At 36.9% G+C, this 27,139-nt stretch overlaps 1 non-coding gene across 1 annotated transcript; it reads right to left on the bottom strand.

The window, feature by feature from the left end:
- Positions 1 to 2,243: 2,243 nt before the first annotated feature.
- Positions 2,244 to 2,350, bottom strand: LOC130045860 (U6 spliceosomal RNA). Its single transcript, XR_008795629.1, has one exon. It is a non-coding gene; the product is annotated as a U6 spliceosomal RNA (small nuclear RNA).
- Between the last annotated feature and the right edge of the window lie 24,789 nt (positions 2,351 to 27,139).

The following is a 27,139-nucleotide window of genomic DNA, read 5'->3' as shown; positions in this document are numbered from 1 at the left end:
CTGGTTCAACCCATTTGGAAAACAGTATGGACGATTCTCAAAAAATTAAAAATTGAGCTCCCATTTGACCCAGCAATACCACTACTGGGAATATATCCCGGTGAGGCAAAAAGTACAGTCGAAATTACATCTGCACTTCTATGTTTATTGCTGCACTATTCGCAATAGCCATAATCTGTAAAGGTAAAGGCCCTCCCGTTGATCGTCGATTTGCTCGAGCGGGCCCAGTAACATCTCCATTGGAGACTTTGTTGTTACTGTGTCTGGCATATCGAATACTCTCGGTAGCTTGCCGGGCTCTCCGAGAGGGGCGGAGGAATCGAACTTGGGTCGGCCATGTTGGCCGCTTGTGAGGCGAACGCCCTAACCGCTGTGCTATCGCTCCAGCCCATATCGTGAAGCGTTCCATATTTTTTACTAAAATTGGAACGATACAGCCATAATCTGAAAAAAAAAAACCCAAGTACCCAAGAACAGATGACTGATTAAAGAAACTTTGGCACATCTACACAATGGAATACTATGTAGCTGTTAGAAAAGATGAAGTCATGAAATTTACATACAAGTGGTACTGCATGGAAAGTATCATGCTAAGCAAAATAAGTCAGAAAGAGAGGGACAGACATAGAAGGATTGCATTCATCTGGGGAATATAAAGTAACAAATTGGGAGACTAACACCCAAGAATAGCCAAGATAAGTACCAGGAGGTTCACTCCATGACTTGGAGGCCAGCTGTACATACTGAGGGAGAAGGCAGCTCAGATAGAGAGGGGGAGCACCAAGTAAATGGTGTTGGGAGGACCATCCCAGAATGAGAGATGCATGCTGAAAATAAACTATAGACTGAACATGATAGCCACTCAATGTCTCTTTTGCAAACCATAGCACCTCAAAGGAGAGAGAGAACAAAAGGGAATGCCCTGCCACAGGAGTGGGGTGGGATGAGGGGGTGGGGGGTGAGAGGGATGCTGGGAGCATTGGAGGTGGGGAATGGGCACTGGTGGAGGTATGGGTACTCAATCATTGTATAACTGAAACCCAAGCACAAAAATTTGTAAAGTCAACAACTCTACCACATGGAGTTTTACTAATAAAAATTTTTAAAAAATTAAAAATGCACTTTTAAAGAAAAAAATAAAGAAAGGAAATTTAAATATTAAAAAGAAGAAAATGTATATGGATATTTATATTCATCATTTATAATAGCCAAGACATGGAAACAACATAAATGGATGGCTAAAGTAGTTGTGCACTATATATTAAATGGAATATTACTTAGCTGTCAAGAAAGACAAAATAATTTTTTACATAATGACTTGGATGGACCATGAAGTGATTATTCTCAGTTATGATTACCAAATGGTTTGTCTAAAGTGTGAAATACTAATAACCATAGCAAATAAACAGAAAAATCACAACAAAAGTGACCCAGGCTCTAGGAAAAACACAATGACTGCCAGAGGTTGTAGGGAAAGAGGTGAAAGAAAAGAGTAAATGGTGTCAGTATGATCATGAAAACAGAATTAGAAATTTGGTGGTGAGTGTGATAGTGCTTCTTGACATATTCAGATATAAGCTATATTTTCATATTTTACTTAGTATTGGAAAGCAATAATAAATAAAAATATATTAAATCACATTAGTAAAAATAAATAAAGTATCCCTAAAATGGCTATAAATGTAAATACCTATGGGAGATTCTATGTGTATGAAGGTGTGTGAAAAGGAAGGTTTAGGAAACAAGAGAAGGGATGGTTAAATCAAGGGGCTTCCTCCTCTCCCTATTGTTGTCCTCTGTATAAGGTATAAGTCTGTTTCCAGATCTTAGTCTTTAAAGAGAATATAAAATCTAGATTTTATAAAAGAACTCATGGCTTTAACTAATTAAATTTTTCTGGTTTGGGGGCCATAACTAGCAATGCTCAGGGATCACTCCTGGCATGCTCAGAAGACCATATTCAGTCTTGGGGACTGAGCCTAGGACAGTAGCAAGCAAGGCAAGCACTCTATTCACCGTACAATTAGTCCAGCACTTGGAAACATTTTAAATGTTTAATTTTGTTTATTTATAATTAATTTTTCGCTGTGTAGTTAAGGTAGCATTTTAAGATAGAGTTTGTGTTTCTGCCTTGATATACAATCACTATATACCTCACTATCACCAACGTGCCCAACACTCTGCACTAGCACTCATATTAATTTTAGTCCACCTTTGCATTTGTCCTACTTAAAAACCTCATTTAAAATATGGAAAGTTCTAGGAATTCGGGCATTGTCCTTATGCAGTGGCCATGCAAATCTTCTATGTATCATTTCAATTTTAGTGTCTTTGCTACCAATATGAGCACCAAAGTGTGTACTTTTAAATACTGCACTGGTCAACTATCATATCTACAGGGAAGAACGACCCCAAGATTTCTATTTTACAGACTCTGTTCAAAAATTTTTTTACATTGCTATATTAGTCTGCCTGTTCACCACTTGTCTGCTACATCAGCACAAGAACAAGAAAATACCCCAATAGTGGGAGGGGAGAAAAGAAATGCACCAATGGAGGTTTATGATACAAAGATTTTTGCTTTAGTTCATTTCTAGGAGATGAATAGAAGACAAATTATATGCCTATGGCTCTCAACATCTCAGTTTCTAAGACTGTTCATGGAAATAGTTATCTCTATTCTGCATATCTCAAAGAGTGTTAGTGAAAATTAAATAATGTAAACAGAACATAAGATTGCCTAGAAAAGAACATGTGCTTGCAATTGAAGTCACGGGAACAGGTATATGTTGCAGATGTGTCTGTGTCACCAGAAGGACCTCTCTACTGGGCTATTTCCAATGTAATGGTAAAAAAAAGTTTTTTTTCTGGCATTACAATATTCTGTTTCCTGTGAATATTTTGGTTCAAGACAAGCTGGTTTACTGGGTGAAGTGAGGGATTGATTGATAATTGGTTTCTCAATTCAGAGAACAACTGAATGTACCTGACTCTCTTTTTCCCACACTGATAGCTAAACCCTAGTTTAATATGTCATATAACCTCTTCCACAGAGCTCTGAAAAGCAGCAGGGATTCTTGTCAATTATCTTTGTTTGTTTTTTGCTTATTTTGGAAAAATAGCATAGACAAGAATTCGTTAATGCAAGCAGGTTACTTACTCTGAAGCTAGCTGGAGTTGACATAAACTCTCTGCCATGATTTAAATAAAAGACTGAGTAAAGCTTCCCAGAAAGAAAAGGTTTGCCAGAAATTTAAGTACTAATTACAAACATGCAAGGACTAGAGACAGCATAGGAACTAAGGCAATTGACGTACATGTGCCCAGTTTATTACATCACCTTTTTGCCTGAGCCACACAGAGAACAATGCCAAGCACTGCTGAGTGTGGCCCAAATATCATCATATACATTTATTTACTGATAAATAGCACTGTAGCACTGTCCTCCTGTTGTTCATTGATTTGCTCAAGCGGGAACCAGTAACATCTCCATTGTGAGACTTGTTACTGTTTCTGGCATATCGAATATGCCACGAGGAGCTTTCCAGACTCTGCTGTGTGGGCAGGATACTCTTGATAGCTTGCCGGGTTCTCTGAGAGGGATGGAGAAGTCGAAACTGGGTCAGCCACGTGCAAGGCAAACGTCCTACCTGCTATGCTATTATCATAATATACCAATGTGAAAAAATCCTTCGGTCATTTCCACATAACACTGCAGAGCCACAGAATTTTTGCATTTCAGGGTTCCCGTTATTAAGACCACAAGTGCCTTTGATTTTAATATACGGAGTCTTACATGCTCAAAATCAATAGGACTTCAGGGGCCAAAACATAGTACAGCAGTTAGGGCACATGCCACATGCCTAGCACATACCTGATCTGGGTTCAACACCAGGGACCACACAGTTCCTGGATCTTCACTTAAGTATAGCCATGGAGTCCCCCTGTTAAACCCCATTCGTGATGGGGATCAGGGATTGCAATTATTCCCCATGAATGAGAATGTCTGGGGCTGCACGCACACTAGACTGATAAATAAATTAATATAATTAATACAACTATGATCTATGAAGTGACTTCAGCTAGGCTTGTTTCTTGTCTTTATGGGACCTAATGACTTCCTGTTTGCCAAAAATCACTGTAATTCATTTGCCTCCATATCCATTCCCTCTGCAGTATGACTTTACACCTTTCTCCCAAATCAGAGACTCAGTTTCCCCTTCCTTGATTTTGAGCTGTTCATTTGACTATGAACTTGTTGGGAGAATCTTGAGAGAATTATACAGCTATTAACAAACGTAAAAGACCTTAAAACAAATTCTTTTTCTTCTCCTTCCTCCTCATCTTCTTCCTCCTTGTTTTCTTCCTCATTCATTGTCCATCTCTCTCCTCTTCCTTCCCTTTTCCTCCTCTGCCTTCCCATTTCCTTATCCTTTTATCTCAGTCTGGTGCCCAATCCTGATGCTGCCAGAGAAAGAAATCTTGGAAGTTTGCTTAGAGATAAGACATACATGGTCCAGTCACCCTCCTCACCCCAGACCTGCAGTATTAGACATGTAAGAGCCACCTTTCTTGGTCATTCAACCCAGAACTGACCACTAAATGCATGAATGAATGCACCCAAGATGTGCTGAGCCTTTTTTTTAGATTGGATAGAATCACCCAATAGATTCAAGGACTTATAAATGACTTATAAATAAAGAATAAATGCTTATTAAGATATTTTGAGATCCAGAAGTGTTCTCCTTGCCTCATCAATGGTATTTAATTAACATGAGCCTTGAGAAAATTAGATCTTTCTGAGCTTTTTTACTGAATCCATGTAAAAATGAGAATAAAAATATTAGCACTAGATAGAAATGTAGTGAATATTCCATTAATAGAATAATTCAACCTAGAATTATTTTATTTATACTATCTTATTTCAAAGCTGCTCTTGATTTTAATAAGTCACACCATTGAATGTCCTCTTCTACTTCCTCTAAGTTGCCCTCATTGACACGCAACACCAAACTCACTTCACTATAAATTGGACTTCACTGTAAATTCAAATTTTTGCCAAGTTCTTGGAAATAATTGTATTTATGTTTGCTCTATCAGAATTGGCAAGTGGTTCATGCAAGTTAAAACCACATGTCCCTGAACGTAAATGGAACAAAATGAAACACACTATCATTCTCTCTAAAACACTAAGTCAGAGAGATAGTACAGCAGCTAGGGCATTTTGCTTTGCTTTAGGCTGACCTGGTTTCAATTCCTGGGTACCCATGTAGCCCACCAGGAGTAATCCCTGAGATCAGAGTCAGAAGTAAGCCATGAGCACTGCCAGATAAAGCCCCACTCCCACTTCCCCACAAAATAGTACCAGGATTTGGAATGGTATCTCAAAGGTCTGGAGCATATGCTTTACATGTGCAGTGTTCAGGGTGGCCCTAATGACCACAAAGCATTTCTAGAACTGAACAATAAAAACTTCTGTCTCATATAGCTAGTCAGGACTAGCCGTTGGGACTCCTAAGCAATTCTTAAGAGGCTTTCCCAATCCAAATTAATTGTATTTATTAATTAAATTCAATTTGTGTATTAACAAATCAGAGTAAGAACTTAAATTGTATACTATCCCCCAATTTAATAATTTGGTACCAAAGAGGTTGAATTCTTTCAACCCTCTGGAGAGGCAAAGCCTTTTCAGACGCAAGATTTTATAATTCTTCTTTTCTCCTCTACCAGGACTCCAATGCTTATTTATCTGGAAGTTTCTGGAAAGAACTGAGGATGCAATCACTTCTGCCACTTTCTCTGCCATTACATGACTCAGTGCATTTTTGCCTTCTTAATCATGTCTTGTCACATGCAATTCCAGTCTACAGACCCAAAAAAGAAAGTTTTTCATTCCCACAATGCATCTCCCTCCATTTTTTACCTCATTTTCAGAGACCAAGTCCTGTTTCCTCTCCTAAAATGAAGTAAAATTGGCACAGTGCATGTTGTGTTGTCTCTCGTTCTCTTCTTTCTAGGCAATAGCCTACTTCCTGATATGCTGGTGAAACTTTCCTGTTTGAATCACCTGGAAAAGAAAGGTTGCCATCCTCCTTCCACAGTTTTATCCATTCATAGTGACCCTGTCTCTGAAATCCAGCAATGGCTTCAGGGAACCAGGGATTGTGGTTTGCTCAGGGTAGAGCATTTCAGTTGTATCTATATTCTGTTTTCAATCCTGGTCCTGCAAAATAAGAAAGAAATAACATGGTGGTCAAGTCTATAATAGCAGTAGCAAAATCACAAATATTGACACGGACATTAAACACTCATTTTATATGAAACATTCAAGACTATTTGTAGATTTGTTTGGTTAGTCTTCACAAGCAATCTTCTGAGATGAAGCTACTATAATCCTTAATTTGCAAATGAGAAAACGAAAACATATTAAGATTAAGTAAGTTGCTTCAGGCCACATTTGGGAAATAAACTGATAAATATGGACAAAGACTTAGGTGATTAGCTAGAGAAACTGAGCAATTAACTGCTATGCAATACTAAGAGAACATTCTGGAAACTCACTTGGACTTGCAGAAGAGATATATGTGCTGCAACTTACTTTGATGAGGTACTTTTTTATCTCATTTTTTACAGATGAAGAGAGGTGGAGAGCAATGAGTGGTGTGTCTAAAACTAACAGTGTTTGCATTTTATGATTGGTGGGAATAAGAGTAAATTTATTGATCCTGAATCATGATGCTATTGATTATCAACCTCAAAACAGTTGCCACTTATAATTACTGTGTGAAGTGTTTTACAGGTATTTTCTCTTTTAGGTCACAGAAAATTTTAGGATAAAAAACTGAGACTCAGATAAGTCACATAGTTAGAAAAGAGAAGAATAGAGATATGCACCAGTTCTGAATGACTTCAAGTCTCACAGATTTAACTACCAGGCAACTCTAAGTGATAAGGTCACACTCTCACGGATATCATGCTTCTTCTTCTGATTGAGAGGAAACCTGGAATTTGTTATTACTTTATAGATTCTTCCATCACTGACTATACCCGAGAAGTCTGGGGTTTCACTCCACTGAATTTCTCAGAAAGGAATAGAATGAAATTCTGAACCTCAAAGAAGCAAATGTCATGTGGAAGAAACATTTGGAGCTATGTATCAATTGCTATCTTTAGACTATCTTATTGGGATCAGGCAAGAAGGAACTTCAGACTATCTCAGCATTTGTAAAGCAGACAGTGAGCAGAATCAATATTCCTAGAAAATTCAATGCAAACTCTAGAAGTGTTTCAAGGAGTTGGTTACTAAGAATATTTGGTTATGGCAGAGCATACTGAAAGTGGACAAAGAATACCAGGAGTCTAGAGACACTGAGTCAAGATCCAGCTTTGCCAAGAATCCGCTGAATGACTTTGGGAAAGTCATTTAACTCTCAATCTCTCTATCTTCAAAATAAGACACCAGAATTAAATTGTCTCCATGGCTCCTTCCAGCACTAACTGTTACGGCCCTGTGATTCTGAAGAGATTGAGTAGTCTTCCTTTGGTCGTTTCTTGATATATAACCTTTGATAAGTTAATACCTCTTTAAGCCTCGGAGTCTTATCCTAGAAAACAGTAAAGATGACTTCTTATTTACAGGGCTTTTGTGTTCAAGATTCAAATGGTTCTGTTATGTTGGATCACGTTTTCTTGTTCTTTCTTTCCCCAGAGACATATTCTGGAGCTGCATTTATATTATTTATTAAAATGAGGTTTCATTAGAAGGAGTATAAGGGAATTTGTGAATATTCAAAAAAGAGAAAACATCTCATCAACAGCATATTCCCCAGATATATCAATAATCATTTATAATGTGTCTAATAATAAAAATGCTTACTGTTAAGTGCTTGCTATGGACTAGGAATTGTGCTAAGTACTTTATATGCAATACCATTTTCTACTTACTATTAAATTTGAAGTAGGTATATAAGTACTCTATTTTATAAATGAGAAAACTGGAGTGTAGACAAAGTTACTCTTCTATAATCTAATAACTAATGAATGCTCATTCCAATATTCAAATGCAGCTATCTTTCAAAGAAAAATGCACACCCCTAGCTACTATACAATACAAACTTATTGAAATACAGTTGAAAAATTCTTGTAATAGTAACTGCCTGCAAATTCCCCTCTGTAATAAACCCTCTGTTTGTACTTTCCTTAATAATTTAATTAGACTATTTTTCCATATTACGTATAAATCATTCATACTATACATGCTTTGAGCCAACTAGTACAAAAAAGTGACCTCATTTTCCCAAGCATAGTATACAATTTTCCCAAGAAACGTAAACCAGATCATTCTATATCTTTAAAGAATTTAGTAGAAACTTTAAGAACACAGAAGCTCATCTCATCGCTCCATGTTCCAATCCTTCATTAAATATTGGTGGTTAGGCATTTTACTTAATCTCTTTAATATTCAGTTTGCTGATATGTAGAGTGATAAAAAATAGCTGCCATGTTGAATGATTTTGAAGAAAAATGAAAATAATTTATAGAAGTACTTATTTAATAATTGTAAAATGGTAAATATTAAAAATTAGACATCATTAGTAACATAAAATTTTTATTACTAGTAATAGAACATACTGCATAAGTCATAAGAGGTATAGAAAAAATTAATTAGTTGCACTCAGTTCCACTAAATGAATACTGTGTAAAAACCAGACATTAAGTCTATATAACCAGACACATAGGTCTTTGTAAGCAATAAATGCTATTTATATTAACAGTGCCTAATTTTTTAAACTAAAGAAAAAAAATACTATTTTAAGGAGTTTGAAAGTTCTAGGGGATAAAACTCACCTTTTTCATCTTAAATTAGCATAAGAATACCAACAAATGATCTTAATAAACTTGAAGATCACTCGTTTTACCCAGAAATAAGAAATGCTTCTTGATGCCCAAAGAACAGGTTCGTGAGGTTTGGAAAAATAGTACAACGGGTAATGCTTTGCCTTGCAGCAGTTGACCCCGGTTCAATCCCCTAGTACCTCACATGGCTCTACAAAACCACCAGAAGTGATTTCTGAGTACAAAATTAAGACTAAGTCCCAAGCACAGTCAGCTGTAACTCTCCACAAACAATCAAACAAGCAAAAATACCAGGTCCATTAACAGGTACACACACTTTTTTTTTCCTTTAAGATCATGTGGTTCCTTGTATTTTTTGTTTGTTGCCTTCCATTTCTTGTCTCTGAGTCCATATTTCATTAACATTTGTATTTGAACCACACCCATCATAATTTCTCCCACAATCACATTATGAGCCCTTCAGTGGCCAAGACCATCACAACTTTGATCTCATTGACTATTTGATATTATGATCCTAACTTTGGAAGATAAATATTCCAAACGGGGATTGAAAAGCTGAGGATCTGAGGCCATCTAAAAAATTTTGTTGCTGGAATACATTTGATATGAAAAGAACAAAGGTAGAGAAATATTGACAGGATCTGAGATGTGAGCCTGCCAATAGTTCCCTATGTTTGAAGGTGTAAATCTGTGAGTAGATATCTGGATTCCTGCAAGAGATACATAAATTTGTCAATTATATTCTTGTTTCTGAGAGGGGTGAGTAGCAGAATTGAATGATGAAGAGGGTTTAAACTATGTTTGGGGAAGTCTAGAGGATGAAAATCCAAGCTGCCCACACCAATTGCAGTATATCCCAAGGAGACCTGACAACCATGGGTAGGAACCAAGTCAATGGAGCCTGAGAGACTGCAGATCAGACAAAAATACAGTGGAGAAATTCAGTTGCACTAATGGATGACAAGAACAGACTTAAAAGAACACTAAGCACACAAGATGTCTCCAATTTCCCAGATGAGGATTTCAAAGTGATATTTGGACAATTCACTGAACTGAAGATAGAAACATTTCAAAAAGGAAATAGAAAGCATAAGAAAACTCCAACCAGAACTTATTGATGCAAGCATAGTAGGAGAACTAAAATTCTGATTGTGATAGAGAAAATTAGGCAGCAGGATGATTGAAGTACAGGAATAAATCAGAGTCACTCATACAAGGTGACACAGCCAGGATAGCTGTTTATGGGAGACAAATAGTAGTCCAAATATTTCTAGAACATGAAAATGACTGAATAAGGGGCCAAAGTTAAAATACAATGGATAGGGTATTTGTCTTGTATGTGGTCCACCCAGGTTGGATCACTAGCAACCTTATGTTCCCTTGAGCCTGCCAAGAATGATCCCTGACTGCAGAGTCAGGAGTAAGCCCTGAGGATTTCTGGGTGTGACCAAAACTTTAAAGAAATAAAATAATCCCTAGATATAAAGAAGAATGAAGATAACAACTTACTAGAACATATGGTGACAGAGTAAAAGCTATACTAATAGCAAAGTTCATAGCACTGCAGCTGTTAATCGGAAAACAAGAGCAGGTACAAATAAATGAACTAACCTCACACCTAAAGAAATTAGAAAAATAACAACAAAGGAAGTCCAAAGTAAATAGAAGCAAGGGAATAATTAACATTCAAGCAGAAATCAATGATAAAAACAAAAAAAATACTAAGATCAATACAAGCAAGAATTGGATACTGGAATGAATCAAAAAAATTGAGAAACTGCGTGCTAGATTCACACAGAAAAAGTGAGAGAAAACCCTGATAAACCCTGAGAAATTAAAGGGGAGAAATAATAACAAATATCTCAGAAATATTAAAGATTATCGACTATTACTATAAATAACTTTATATTACTAAATTTCAGAATGTAACAGAAATTAAATAACTTCTAGAATCTTACAACCTTCAAGACTAAGTCAAGAGAAATAGGATAATTTAAATGGTCTTATTGCAATAAAGGAAGATGAAATTATTAAAAATCTCTCAAAGAACAAAGTTTTGGTGATGAGTTGTTTCATCCGTGAGTTTTTACAATACTTGAAAGAGGACCCATGAACTATCCTCCTTGAGGTTTTCTAGGAAGTGAAATAAAAAGGAATTTTCCCCAAAGAGTTCCACTGAGACCAGAATCACCTCAGTACACAAGCTGACAAAGACATTACTAAAAAATGTCTTGCTAATATCCCAGTAAATTTGGGAGCAAATATCCACAAAAAATTCTACTGAATTAAATTACAACAATACATTAAACAGATCATACACTGTGGTAAATGATCCACCCAAGAAAAAGTGTCAGGATAGTCCCCTTGGTAAAGCTAATATAAACAAGGGGGCAGCAAATGTGCCAAATGAGGGTAAAGTCAGGAAAGAACAGAATAAAATTCCCTTATTTTATGGTTAATCAGTTATTTACATAAAAAGGATAGCAAATAGAATAAGATATAATAGAATAGGAAATTACCATGTCTTCACTCTGTACGTTAAAGATGTCTGCCAATTGTCTATGTAAATATTCCAGCCTCTACTCTTAAAGCACTGGTTAAATTTTTATTTATCTCCTAATTTTACTCCTAATTGTTTTAAGGGCAACTTAAAAAATGGCTTATATGTTGGGAGACAGGGTAGGAGAGTAACATTGTGTTGAATAAATGATCAGCCCATGATCTCACTTATGCTGCTCAGTTGACATAGATAGTTCTTGTGTGGTTTTTGGTTCATTTTCTGTGACCAACCCTGTGAGTTGGGTCTATAGAGCTAGATTGACAGCAATGAGGAAAACACCATTAATACACTTGTAGTAAGGAGAGATTTATCCCAGGGATGTAAGAATGGTTCGCTATGTGCAAATAATCTAATGTGATAGACCAGTGTAATTAAATGAAGAACAAAAACGTTATGATAATCTACATAGATTCAGATAAAACATTTGATGTGATACAATACACGTTCGTGATAAAAAAAAAAACACCTCAACAAAATGGGGACTAAAGGAACTACCAATATTGCGAAGACCATTAGAAATACACAGAAAACATCATCAAAGGAGAAAAACTGAAAGTATTTCTGAATTCACATACTAGACACAGATGTTCATTTTAACCCCTAATATTCAACATATTATTGAAACTCTTAACCAGTAATTACAATGGGTCTCATTCCCCTGACCCTGAAGGAGTCACCAATATGGCAGCATTGAGAAGGATGAGGAAGGAGAGGCTGATAAAATCTCAAGGCCGAACTAGGCTGTCAAAATGAAAAAAGACAAAAATGATTGTCTGTACTTTCAATGCACATATGCTGGCATCAGATGCATCCATTGAGAACCTGATGGGGCAAGTGTGAAAGATCAAGCAACAACATCATTGGTCTGACCAAGACAAGAAGGCATCAATCACATCACGCTGTTTTCCACACTGGAGAAGAATTGTTCCTCGGAACATGGGATAAAAGAGGCGTCGGAGGCGTCAGTGTCCTTGTCAACACAAACCTGGCCATGAGCATTGATTCATTCGAATGCTTAACAACCCGAATTGGATGATTACACTTGAATTGATGTGGCTCACTGCCTGCAGTTTCTATCTTCGTTGTCAACACACCAACATCCAATTATGATGAAGGAGAAATTGAGAAGTTCTACATGGAGCTGGAGAAGTTCTATAAAGAAGACCACACCTTCTAAGAGATCACTGTCAGTGACTTTAATGCCAAGACAGGACCGAGAAGATCAGTCGAAGAACTCCACATTGGAACCCATGACCTAGAATGGAACGAACAGGGTGAGAGACTGTCTGAGTTCCTCATGTCGACCAAGACCATGCATGGTAACTCACAGTTCCAGAAGGCTGAATCTAAACGTTGGACATGGGAGTCTCCCGGTGGATGGTTCCACAACGAAACTGACCACATCATGGTCAATTATGTGCATCACAAAGACAGAAGATCCCATGGGCTTTGAGATGAAGAAACTGAGAGCTTTTAGTAAATCCTAGGTTTACCAAAAGAGGATTCCTACTGACTCACATCAGATTCAGTGAGAAAGTGTAGAAATTATTCCATACCAATGGATGATGTTAAACATTTGGTAAGAGACCAAGCACAAAAGAATTCTCCACTCTCCCTGATAAAGAATCCAAAGTGACAACATCCAGGCTATTCACCAAATTCAAGAAAACATTAGAAGAAAGCATTAACAATGAAATAGAAAGCATAAAAAAAAACTCCCCATTAGAAGTCACTGAGCTGAAGAATATAGTAAGAGAATTAAAATAACTATAGTAGGACTTACAGAAACAGAGGAATACACTAGTGTACTTGAGGTCAAGATACAAGAAATCATTCACAAAAAAAAACAAGGAAAACATGAAGAAAGTATCAGACTTCTCTGAGGAAGCAAGAAGAGAAATCATATTTTAATTACAGGGTTCCCAGAAGACCTGGAAGAAGAAGAAGCCTGAGTTGGTAAAATTATAATTTCCTCAATCTAAGGATCTGTTCATGCACTCATGTACAAGAATCCCCAAATCCCAAGCAGTATCAATTGAAACAGAAAATCACTGAAATACATTATAATTAAAATGGCAAGAACTAAAGATGGAGACACAATTCTAAGAGGAATTCTAAGAAAAATATTACCTGTAAGTGAGCCCCTTTGAAATTTACACTGAACTCAAATGAAAGTCTAAGGACTAAGAGGGAATGCTATGACATAGCCCACGCATTGAATGAATTAGACTTTTTAACAGGAATACCCTTAGAACTAGGTTATCATTCAAGTCTGAAGGAGAAACACAAAACTTTAGTGATAAACAGCAGATAAAAAAAACTTCAGGAACACTGAACCTGAGCTACAATATAAACTGAAGAGACTTTAATGGAGGATAAAGGGAAAAAAATAAAGATTATACGCCAACCTAAGTTTGATTTCTCCACCCCTCTTGGAGAGCTGAGAGTATCTCACACACAGAGCAAAGCCAGTATTTGATATGCCAAACACAGTAAAAACAAGTCTCACAATGTTACGGGGTCCGCTTGAGCAAATTGATGAACAACAGGAAGACAATAACAGTGATACCAATGAATAGAATCCATGCTAAAAATGGTAATAAATAACTTTACTTCAATAATTTCATTAAATCTCAATGACCTAAATTCACTAAAGACAAGTGGTGGGATGGATTAGAAAACTTAACCATCTCTACAGATGCAGAGAAAAAATGTGATGTTATTCAGCATTGATTCATGATGAAAGCTCTCAATTAGATGGAAACTGAAGTAACTTCTCAGTATCACAAAACCCATGTAAAACAAACCTTTAGCTAACATCATCTTTAATGAGCAAAGACTAAAAAGAATTTACCCTAATATAAGCACAAGATAAGATGTCCACTTTTGCCACCATTATTTAATATGGTGCTTAAATTTCTAATAACTGTAATTAGACAATAAATAAATATGTCCCTGTATGTAGATGATGTGGTGCTATAAATAGAAAATCTAAAGGCTCTGTCATGATGAAGTCCTGGAAATTATAAACCTACACAGTAAAGTAGCAAAATCAATACACAGAAAACTGTTGCATTATTATATGCAAATAATGATGCAAAAGAGAAATAAAACATAACTATCCTATTTATGGTCATTTCAGAAAAAACTCTCAAGAAACTAGGATCAATTCAACAAAAGAGGATAAATACCAATAGAAGGAAAATTATAATGTCATCTGCTTCAAGACAAGTGGAAAATGGTATGGATATATTTTCCAAAAAGAATAGAGCTCTCATATGATCTACTGAATTCAGTTCTTAGTATCTACACACATATTCATTTGAAAAAAAACATTTGCACAATGAATTTTCATCGTAACACTTAGTACGATAGCCCGGATTTGGAAACAACCCAAGTCCAACAAAATATTAGGGGATAATAAAACTGTGGCATATGTACAAAACAGAATACTATGCAGCCACATGGAAGCATCAAAACATAGAATTTACTGCAACTTGGATGGAACTATAGAATGTCATATAAAGCGAAGTAAGTAAAAGAAGAAAAATATCAAATTCTCCCACTTATCTGTGGCAAATAGAGTAACACAACAAGAATATGGAAGGTTGACAAAATGGTCAAATGCTTGGCCTTAGGTTACAAAAATTAAAATGCCAAGAAAGGCAAGAATTGGAGTGATAAAACAAAAAAAGATGTTGACTGGAGGAACATGCACTGTAGTACTGTCCTCCCCTTGTTCATTGATTTGCTCGAGCAGGCACCAGTAACATCTCCATTGTGAGACTTGTTGTTACTGTTTTTGGATATCCAATACGCCACGGGGAGCTTGCCAGGCTCTGCTTTGAAGGAGTGATACTCTCCATAGGTTGCTGGGCTCTCGGAGAGGGATGGAGGAATCAAACCCAGGCTGGCTGCATGCAAGGCAAACACACTACCCGCTGTGCTATTAGGAACCTTAGACATATCAGAGGTGAATATATGCATATGTAATTTCAAAATCACTAGAGCTAACACCATTATAATCATGATACTCAGACTCTATTATTTAAACCTAACATGTGCCTGTTAGGAGATAGACTAGGAGAGGACTATATTATAATATAGTTTAATATAGTTTATAATAATTTATAATAGCTATATTTTTATAAACAATAATAGCTTTATAAATAATGGTGCCTAAGTTTTAAAAAGAAGAAAAATAAATGAAACTACATCAAGCTTTGAAAACTCCCACAAAACACATGAGAGCAAAAATAAAAGACCTCCACTATGTTCATAGGCTGCATTAATTATAATAGTCAAGATCTGAAAATCACCTAAGTGACAAACAATAGTTGAATGAATAAATGTATTAAGGTATATATACATTATGAAATACTATTCAAATATAAGAAAAGATAAAATCCTGCAGTTTCAATAACTTGGATGAAATTGGAGGGTGTCATGCTAAGTGAAATGCATTAGAAAACAAACACTAGATGATCTCACTAAGGTGTAGAGTAGAAGGAAATAAAAAAAAGGGATAAGACAATCCCCAATGGAGACAAACCCTGAGATAAATTTGATGGAAATGTGATCTGACATTGCTCAGGTGGTGGGGATAAGGACCTTGGGATAAAAGTGGAGGGATCTTAGCACTGGAGGTATAAAACAATAATGTTGGTATTTTAGGAAAAAAAATTAAAAATAAGCTGTTTTAAGAGAATAAAAACTGGAGCAAAAAATTTGAATGGCACAGTCCACTATTTGATTTAGTTCCCTAATGGCATTCTTGATTTTTTTAATCAGTCTGATTATGTAGTATTTTCCAGGTAGAGAAGTCTATTCCTATGCATTCCTATTTTTTTAATCAATCAGGCTATGTGTGATATTTTTAACGTAGAGAAGAGTACTTCTATGTGAGAGGAGAAATATTCAGGTCCCACAAGTAGGATAAACTACCTATGTTTCCGTATGTCAAATACAACACATTTGAATAAATTCTTCAAATAGCAATGAGAAAATGATTTTCAGGCAGCAAATAAGAGGTGAAATTCTGACAAGCTTAATAGATTCTTGCCATAATTTATTAATGCTCTGATTATTTATAGTGTGTCCATTTCAAAGCCCAGAGAAATTTCTTCCAGAAAAATTATTATATTCCTCCACCCTCAGACATATTTTACATGAGCTCCTTATAACTGTTCTATGATAAAAATATGCTACCCTATCACTTCCCTGGGTATCTTGTGGAAATTTTTTGAGAGATTAGGATTTACCTTTACCTTGACTATACCCTTTGTCATCACTGAGTAGATGGGGAATATTTTCTTAATAACACTTGACTTGAGGGTAGGCACATTGGATATTAATGACAACAAACATCAGGAAGAATTTCTATTAATGCCATCCATTTAGCGGAACAGAAAAAAATGCACTACAATTTCCCTCATGGAATGTATGTATTGAAGAGTCACATTTGCTCAGACTCTTCTAGAAGACTTTATTTTATTTACATAAAGATAACTTGAGAGAGTGACACTCTAAGCCTACATAAAACAGTCAATAAAGTTTTAGAAAATTATTTAAAATAACATCTAACATTCATATTGCTTAAAAATAGTTGTGTGCGAGTTGAATCAAGTATAGCAAAAATTCTAATCTGAAAGGACTTCATTTGTAGTGGAAGAAGTACTAAACTAGTAAGCAAAAGACCCGTGCTCAGTGTCTGGGTATGATACCCCCTATTTCCAGAGACTTGATAAAGATGCTTTTCTAAGTATCTGTTTTATCATGTGTACAATGCAGTAATGCTCTTATCATGGTTCCTAAGCTAAGGAAAGCTTATCAAAGCTGAGAAGTGAAACTGTATGAAAGAATAAACTCTCAAGTTCTCTTCAACTAAAAACATCTTTAGACTAGGCACCTCATTTTTGAAGACCTGGAAAAGGCACATGGTTTGATAAAAAAATCATTAATACAGTTAGTTGAAAATTTAAATAATTCTTTGAAAAGGTATAATCTCTTGGCATTCAGGTCAAAATTAACCACTGTAGCACTGTCCTCCTGTTGTTCATTGATTTGCTTGAGCGAGCACTAGTAACATCTCCATTGTGAAACTTGTTACTGTTTTTGGCATATCGAATATGTCACAGGTAGCCTGCCAGCCTTTGCTGTATGGGCGTATGGGTGGAGACTTTTGGTATCTTGCCGGGCTCTCCAAGAGGGGTTGAAGAATCGAACCCGGATCAACTGTGTGCAAGGCAAACGCCCTATGTGCTGTGCTATTGCTCCAGCCCCAAAGTTAACCAAGGTGCCTTAAACACCCAAAAGTCATGCAAATTATATGACCCCACCTATAGAAAGCTAGAATGGTGGTTAAAAGGATTGCTTTTAAATGTTACAGTTTACTAGTTAGGAGTGGTATCTAATATCTAATATACTTCAGCAGAAGGCAAGCCAGAGAGTATGAAAGAGGTCAGATAACAGGCTGACTTTCCTCAAAATATTCATCTTTCTTCAGAGTTAATGTATAACTCCTGCCTTGCATAAATAAAAAATAATTTTATTTTGTTCCTAATGCCCACTCATATTATATTCTAATCCCTCCCTCTTCTGAAACAGACAAGTTAGCTTAAAGTCACAAGAGATTTATTCATTTCTCTAATAATTCCTAATCATTTGTTAAAATTGGTTATTGGTCCAGATATAGGGAATCACTATCCCATATTTTCTGCCTGTTAAGACTGTATTAATACCCAAAATGTCAGTTAAATTATAACATCATTAAAATACTCCCCAATGAAGGTATGTCAGTTCTTACCTTGGATTACTCTTCACCATGTTCTTTTACTTAAAGTGTCATGCTCTGTATACCCGTCTTTCCTTACTGTGCTGCAAAAAGCTTTGAAGATAAAACCAACATATCTGTATTACTTATATGATAAATGTAAGTTTTTACATACAATTGGCTTTAGATATTGGTTTAAATTGAACCAAAATTGCATTTTGAACTTTTCAAAGAAGTGTAAATTTTAAATATATTTAAAGCATTTGCTTTCTGTACAATATTTAAATATTTCCACTTGAAATAAGCAAAGCTTTAAACTAGCAGCTTGGAAATTATTTTTCAAGATATTAAAAAATATTTAAACACCGCAATTTACAAAGTCGTTCAGAATACAGTTTCAGACATTTGATTTTCCACCACCAATCCCACCACTACTATGACTGTCCCTCTATCAATGTCTCCAGTTTCTTACCAAACTCCAGTTTCATACCAATTCCAGGAACAAACTTACTTTGTATTGCTTGTTACAGCAAGATGTCAGATAGAATCATCAGACAGTAGATTAATAAAAGTAAATGCCTGATAGTCATTATATCTCACAATGATGTTATTATTGTCATTGTCTGAGAATTTACTGAGCTGCTTGGTGCTTGTTGAGCTTTCGGTGTATTTGCACACTGAGCTTGGTGGGTTCCTGTGCAACTAACTTCCCTATCAAATTGGTTGTGCACCTATTGGATTGTTAGTGCTGTGAAATTTGGAGGAGGTGTTACATGGCCGCCTATGTGTCCATGTGCTCCAGAAGCTGTGAGTCTGGGCTATTTAATGCTAGAGGAGGTTTGGTGTGGTGGCTGTTGAGCCTATCTGGAAAGAAGGATAATCTGCCCACCCCTATTCCAAAAAGACCAGAGAGTTTGCAGCTGGGAGACGGATCTACCTGGGATGATTTGGGGGCTTCTCAACTTGTTCAGTAAGGAGATATTTACATTATCTATTACCTATTGCATATGAATCAGAAACTAGCCACAGTTCTAAATTATATATATAATATGCCTCAAGTGCTAATACTCATGAAAATTCAATGAGGAATATTTTACTGATCACCCACATGCTACAGATTAATAAACTGAGACCTGGAAAAGATAGGCCATGAGTCAGAAATCCAACAAGTAATATATTATGAATTCTAGATTGGTCCCTAGTGATCACATTTTTAATTTTTTCTATTTTTTAATGAATCACCATGAAGTACAGTTACAAATTTACAAAATTTCATTCTTACATTTCAGTCATACAATGATCGAGTACCCATCCAGTGCCCGTTCACTTCCAAAGTTCCCAGTATCCCTCCCATCAGCCTCACCCCATCACCCCCCCCTCCTGCCTCTGTGGCAATTGCATTCCCTTTTACTCTCTCTGTCTCTCTCCTTTAGGGTGTTGTGGTCTGCAGTGCAAGTATTAAGTGGCCATCATATTTGGTCTATATTCTGCTTTCAGCACACATCTCCCACTATCCTCTTTCAGAATCATGGCTGCCATCAATGATCCTCCAACATCTTAGTGCTGGACCAGGAACAATACAGCCTCCTGTGCTTATTTGCTTTCCTCTTGGCATGCAGCCATTCCTGGCTCAGTGCCCTAACTGTTCCCACTGTCCCATCTTCCTGCACTCCCAAGAGAATCAGCCAGGAACTGCATGGAGCCCTGAGGGCAGCTTAGTCAGGAGGGCTGGAGCAAGAACAATAAGAATGGAGATACTATGGCAAAATTTCCCTGCTATTTTGTTCTCATGGAAGGACATTAAGACGGGCTGCAGGGACAGTAAAACAGTTCTCATTGCCTGTTTTCTCTCTCTCTGTAATGCAGCCAGAGACTTAAATACGATTGAGTTAATCTTTGAAGAAAACAGAAAATACTGTAACAATAAAGGCCATAACATGGTTACAAATGAGAGCTACTGCTCCCTTCTGCATTCTAAATTCTGAGGATAATTCTGCAGAGCTTCATTACCAGAGTATAATTGTGTTATAGAACTCTAAATCACCCTGCTACACTTAACTGGCAATAACATTAAGATAGCGCAGATATTCATTTTAATTAAAACATAGCCTCAAACTATTTCCCTGCTATAAGAAGGAAAACTTTTGCTTCCCCACTCTGCCCCCCGCCAGAATCTTTCATTTGTTAGTACATCTATGGCCAGCAGTAGATTGAAGATTTAAACACAATTAAGAAATCCCACCTTTTAAGCCAGGAGCAGTTAAAGCTCTGCTGAAGAAGATGAATGACAGGAAAGCTGGTTTGGGTTTTATCTTTTACTGATATATGAGGCATTTGTAGCAGTTTATATAGAGAGGAAGGGATGGCCGGATAATCAGTTCAAGAGTCAAGCAAATAGAAATTGAAATGTAGACTTCCAGACAATTGAAAAAACCTTGGTAGACTAACATTCTGTAAGAGCTCATTTTCTCATGTGCAAGTGTTTATTCAATATCTAGTCTGTGTTTCACATAGGGATGCACATATATTTAAGCTATGGAATTGAAAACATATTAGTTTGGGTTAAAATATTTCTCATGCATGTGGCCAACCCTGGTTTAACTCCTCATACCACATATGGTTCTAAGAGTACCTCAAGAGAAGTGACTCCTGAGCACAGAGCCTGGAAAAGACTCTGAGAAATGCTAGGTGTAATCTACCTCTTCCAAAAATATAATATGGTTCCTTTTCTCAAGTATATGGCAATTTAGTAGGTAAATGTGAAATAAATTATAAATGTAAAATGAATCATGTTAACAAAATTCTCAATAGAAGATCTGATTCAATATCACTGTATTCCCTTAGCATATGATATTAGAGATAGATTTTGGAATGCATGTAGGGGTCTCCTGAATCTGGATAGACAAGAGAATAAGAGCAGGGTAATAATATGCTCATAAATATGATTATATAAAATAGCATAGATTATTTGGGGCACTTTAAATGGCCTAGTATGAATACACTGTGGCGAGTAAAGAATTAAAAGGAAGATTAGATTGGTGAAGACCAATATATGGAGAACATTATGTGCATTGGAAAGGAGTTTGACCTTGAACTTATAGGTAATATATATTTATTGAATTGTTTAATTGGTGCAGGAGAGCAAATAAGCATTGATAGTGGCAGGAGGCTATTTAGATTGTAGAACAGATTTTTTAACTTGGCATTAAAGACTTCAATCACCTCTAAATTCACATAGAACTATTTATAAGATAGCAGTGACATTTAGATCAGCAACTTTAACATTTTCTAAATGCATACAATGTGTCTAATGATTTACACATAGCATCTCATTTAATAGATAAATGTCTAAGGATTCATATTCTTTATTTAGCACATGTAGAAACTCAAGCACAGGTAGTTTAAATAACTTGCCCTGAAGAGTAACCAGATAAAAACAGAAGTCAAATTTATATCCGTCTGATACATACTCTACCTCCAACTCAAAATCACAATCACTCAGCAGATTTTTTTCAGTGCCAATCACAGACATTCTGTTCAGCATTCTGACTCTGAATCTCTCAATGAAAAAGATGGCTCTGTATATGATCTCTGAATAAGAACCAGGCTATTTGTCATCAATTGTGCCCAGGTTCCTTGAATTTCCAAGGTTTGTCTTTGCTCTCATCTATCAGCATCTAAATCCAACTCATACTTCAAGAACAGGCTCAGCGTGTACCTGTTTTAGAATGTTAACCATGAGGTTGAGGTATATACCTGATAAATTTTATTGTATGTCAGACTCTGTTCTAGGTCCAGAGGTTACAGAAAAGTGTATAACAGTTAAGTTCCTTTTCTCGTGGAGCTAAGTTTCTAGATTGAACAGTTACAGAGTTGGTATGGGATACAGGCATTCTTTCTTTATAGCTGTACTGTACAATGTGAATGCTACCAATCATATTTGGTCATTGGGTTCCGTCGATCATTAAAGGTCATTGATATGAGCTGTTCCATACTAATATGTGCTGTAGCTACACACTCACATAAGACTTTGAAGATAGTAAAAAACAGATAAAAACCTTCTTAACTTCAAACTTATGTCAACAATGGTAGAAAAATAGTTTTGTGTTTAAAGAATTAAATGCCTGTTTCCTTTACTTTTTTTAAAAAAAATTTTATTAGTGAAACACCATGAGGTACAGTTGTAGACTTACAAATTTTTGTGCTTGGGTTTCAATTATACAATGATCAAGTACCCATCCCTCCACCAGTGCCCATTTTCCATCACCATGGGTCCCAGTATCCCTCCCATCCCCTATCACCTCCCATCCCACCCTGCCTCTGTGCCAGAGCATTCCATTTTATTCTCTCTCTCCTTTTGTGTGTTGTGGTTTGCAAAAGAAGCATTGAGTGGCAATCATGTTTGGTCTATAATCTACTTTCAGCATGCTTCTCCCATCCTGGGAGGATCCTTCCAACACCCTTTATTTGGTGCTCCCTTCTCTATCTGAGCTCCCCTTTCCCCTAGCATGTGTGGCTGGCCTCCAAGCCATGGAGCAAAATTCCTGGTACTAATCTCGGCTGCTCTTGGGTGTTAGTCTCCTATTTTGTTACTTTATGTTCCCCAAATGAATGCAATCTTTCGATGTCTATCCCTCTCTTTCTGACTCATTTTGCTTAACATGATACTTTACTTTTGAAATGTGTACTGGAGAACTTGGGCTGGAGCGATAGCACAGCAGGTAGGGTGTTTGCCTTGCACGCAGCCAACATGGCCGACCTGAGTTTGATTCCTCCACCCCTCTCAGAGAGCCCAGCAAGCTACTGAGAGTATCTCACCCACACAGCAGAGCCTGGCAAGCTACCCGTGACGTATTCCCTATGCCAAACATAATAACAACCAAGTCTCACAATGGAGACATTACTGGACCCGCTTGAGAAAATTGATGAACAATGGGAGGACTGAACTGAACTGAACTGGAGAACTTGCGTGTGCCTTGGGTTTAGTTTAATCTGCATTTCATCCTACACCTTATACTATATAAATACCTAAAAAATACATTGTTACCTTTCTAATGAGTCATCAATAATATAAAATAATAGAGGATGAGCATTATACTGTTAATATAGAACATATCAATAACTGGGTAGGGGTAGACATCATTAGATAGGGCAGACAGGACAGTCTGTTTTTTTTTTTAAGAAAATCATTGTGTTGGAGGGTAATACTTGGCTGTGCTCAGGGCTTACACCTGGCACCCCCCAGAGATAACTCTTGCTAGGGCTCAGATATGGGATGCTGGGGATTGAATGCAAGTCTACCCTGTGCAAGACAAATGCACTAGCCACTGTACTATCTTCCAGCCCCAAGTCTGTTTTTAAAGTGGTTAAATAAAAACCTAGACTGTTAAATAGAAACAGCCATGCAAGTAACTCATACTACACTACACTTTATTTCTTATACCACTGAATTCACAGTTAAAACCTCTTTTTGTTTGTTTATTTATTTATTTCGGCCCCGGAACCCGCGTGGCTTTGTCCCTCTGCCAGTACCTTTATGTGTGCGGAGAGTGGTCTCAGCATGGTGGTGGCTGGTCCTGGAGGTCTTCAGCTGCCGAAGCCCTGGTCGGGGTGGGGAGGAAAGCTCAACCCGCTCCCCTCCAAGGGGCCGCGGCGAGGACAGCCAGGCGCGGGGGCAGGAGACTGCACTGTTCTCTTCCGGGAGCTGGTTTTTATAGTCTCTGGGTCTTGGCCATTGATGGGATTACACGGCGCCAGGGGGCCAGTTGGTGGGTGTGACCCCCGCCTACTGGAATTTGGAGGATCTGGGTATAGGATGCTTGGCCCCAGTACCCCGTGAAGGTACTGGCAGAGGGACAAAGCCACGCGGGTTCTGGGGCCGAGATCTCCAAGCCTACTCGGATTGGGGCCGAGCATCCTACACCCATATCCTCCAAATTCCAGTAGGCGGGGGTCACACCCACCAACTGGCCCCCTAGCACTGTGTAATCCCATCAACGGCCAAGACCCAGAGACTATAAAAACCAGCTCCCGGAACCGCGTGGCCGCATTCGCGGTTGCGCGACATCTTTTTATGACATCTTATTATCTCATTCCTACTTTAGACAAACTGGCAGGCTATCGAATGTAGCCTGCCCACACGGCAGAGTCTGGCAAACTCCCCATGGCGTACCCAATATGCCAAATACCAGTAACAATGATGGGTCTCATTCTCCTAAAGAGCCTTGAATATAATCTCAGGGCTAGGATGAAGGAGACGTTACTGGGCCTGCTCGAGGCAATCGACGAATAACAGGATGATTTGTGATTGTGATTGTGATTTATTTATAGGTTTTTGCTTTTTGGGTCAAACCCAGCAATGCTCGGGAGTTACTCCTGGCTCTGCTCTCAGGAATTACTCCTGGCAGTGCTTAGGGGACCATATGGGATGCCGGGGATTGAATCCAGGTGGGCTGTTTGCAAGGCAAAAGCCCTACCTGCTGTACTACCACTCTGGTTCCCCAATTTTTATTTATTTATTTATTTATTTATTTAATTATCTAAACATTTTGACTTAGCAGAAGAATACTTAGTATAAAATAAAGTATATGCCTTTTGGAACACCACTCACATTATGTATCTGAATTTCAAGATACCTTGTTTTTAACATTCATTTAGATTTTGCTTTTACAACAAAAAAACAAAATAACAATAACATGAAAACTTCCTAGTTAATTGAAATATTGTAGAAAAAAAAAACTATGTGAAGAAAATCTACCGCAAAGCTGGCGTGAAATTTTACATTACCTTAACTTCATTTCCAATTTGATTGTGAGCTCATATAGAGCAGGAGAATCCAGTATCTTACCATTGTTCATATACTCTATCATAAATCTTACATTGAAATGTCACTGTCACTGTCCTCCCATTGTTCATCGATTTGCTCGAGCAGGCCCAGTAACGTCTCCATTGTGACAAATGTTACTGTGTTTAGCATATCAAATATGTCACGAGTAGCTTGCCAGGCTTTGCTGTGCTGTCGAGATAGTCTCGGCAGCTTGCAGGGCTCTCCAAGAGGGGCGGAGGAATCGAACTCGGGTTGGCCATGTTGGCTGTGTGCAAGGCAAACGCCCTACCTGCTGTGCTATCGCTCCAGCCCACATTGCACATAGAAACGTAAAATAGAAATGGAATCAACGGTCCTTATTTAGAAGCCAAAATAAATGTAACAAGTATATATCCAAAGACGACTGGGTTATTTTTGAGCCTATCTCCATAAATTTAACATTGCCTTCAAGAAGTTTCTGCTCCCATATTCCCTTTATTTGTTTAATTGCAACTCTGAAGTGCTTTTCCAATCATCCCCTTTAGTTACATTTGTAAAGCTTTTAATAGTTGACAAAGTGCTTCTCTGTCCATTTGATCTTCACAATTGCACTAAAGTTAGAAGAGAAATCATTAGAAAATTGAAGCAAGACACTTTTCAGCTTGTCCAAAGTGAACTGCTAATAAATGGCAGAACTGTTCCTCTACTAGGCTTAGGGCATTTTCTACTACATTATGTTGATTTCTCTATGTAAGAATTCTTTATTAAGATGTTACATGTTGAAAGCTTTTTAACGATTTCCTTGTAGCTTCAACTCCGCTTCCATTTTAGCTTTTCCATGTCTGGGATTTTTTTTTGTGGGTATCTACTTATAATAGAGCATTCAAAAATGTGTTGAATGATCAGAAACATTTGTCCAAACCTATGGCAGTTTAGGATTCTTAAAAAATTCTCTCTCGATTGCTTTTCTAAATTCAAGTTCTTGAGTACTGATAGGGTCTGAAACTCCCCAACTTCTGAGAAAGACAGTTGCTATCTTCCCAGTGCTTGATGAGAAATATCCTGAGGTGAGAATAGACAAGGTTACAATGCCCCCAGGCTTCCAACTAGAGATTTCAAATATTTCTAATTTCTTCAATTTAGCTTCATTTAAATTTTACTGAGTGGTAATTGCACTGAATTAATATAGTTACAATTATGCTGAAATAAATCCATTAACATCTTGAAAATTCTTATTAATCTGGCAGCAATGTTATGGATAAAAACAGAAATACATCCTCTATTTGAAGAGTAGATTAATATAATAAGAATGCTAGAGTTAATTTCTCCAGGATATGAATTTCTTCAGACAAGAGACTACGACTTATATTTCTGTTTTCTGCATTTTAAGTGCTGCTTTTAGTACATGAAAATAATATTTGCATGTACAAGTACCTGGAACCACTTGTCCTCATTTCCATTTCATAAAAGAGAACCTGATTAAAAGTCCAAATTCTAGAGCTGTTCTGTATATGCTTGTTTGCCTTTTTAATGTCTCTGCTTTCTTCCCCATAAATATACTCAAGACGAGGAATGTGTCTTGATCCTTGTTCAAAGGGCACCAAACCTAGTTATCCAGTTTAAGTAAATATGTTCAGTAACTTCTGCTGATTGTAATAACAGCTAACCATGATAGTGATGGTGGTGATGGGCATTCTAAATTATCAGTAACAGTTTTTATGCTTTTAATATATCATGTTATTTTAAATGAATTTTAGAATTCATAATGAATTTATTTTGAAGTCACCTGAAGTGCAATACAAAATGTAATTCTTTGACTATTAAATAAACCACTGATCTACACCTATACTTGATAATTATTATCCATCAACAATCATTTATTCAATGATTAATTGTAAAGAATTTATTCTCCTCCACTGCTATAAAGCAGTGATTTAAACAGACTTAAACACTGAATACTTAAACAAGCTTATAATTTAGTGAGAGAAGGAGATAATAAGGACATAAAAATGTTTCATTTAAAACCATAACTTGTAAGTGCTATGACCAAAATATAGACGAAGTTTATTGAAGAATATAAACAAAGTGTGCACTGTTAACAGGTGGATCACCTAAATTTATTCTGGGGCTCAACCCTTTCTTTGTG

Source organism: Sorex fumeus, unplaced genomic scaffold (assembly GCF_029834395.1).
Source record: "Sorex fumeus unplaced genomic scaffold, SorFum_2.1 ptg000129l, whole genome shotgun sequence".
In the NCBI taxonomy this organism is placed as follows: domain Eukaryota; kingdom Metazoa; phylum Chordata; class Mammalia; order Eulipotyphla; family Soricidae; genus Sorex; species Sorex fumeus.
The sequence above is the reverse complement of the archived record's forward strand: the minus strand, read 5'-3'. Positions and strand labels throughout refer to the sequence as shown.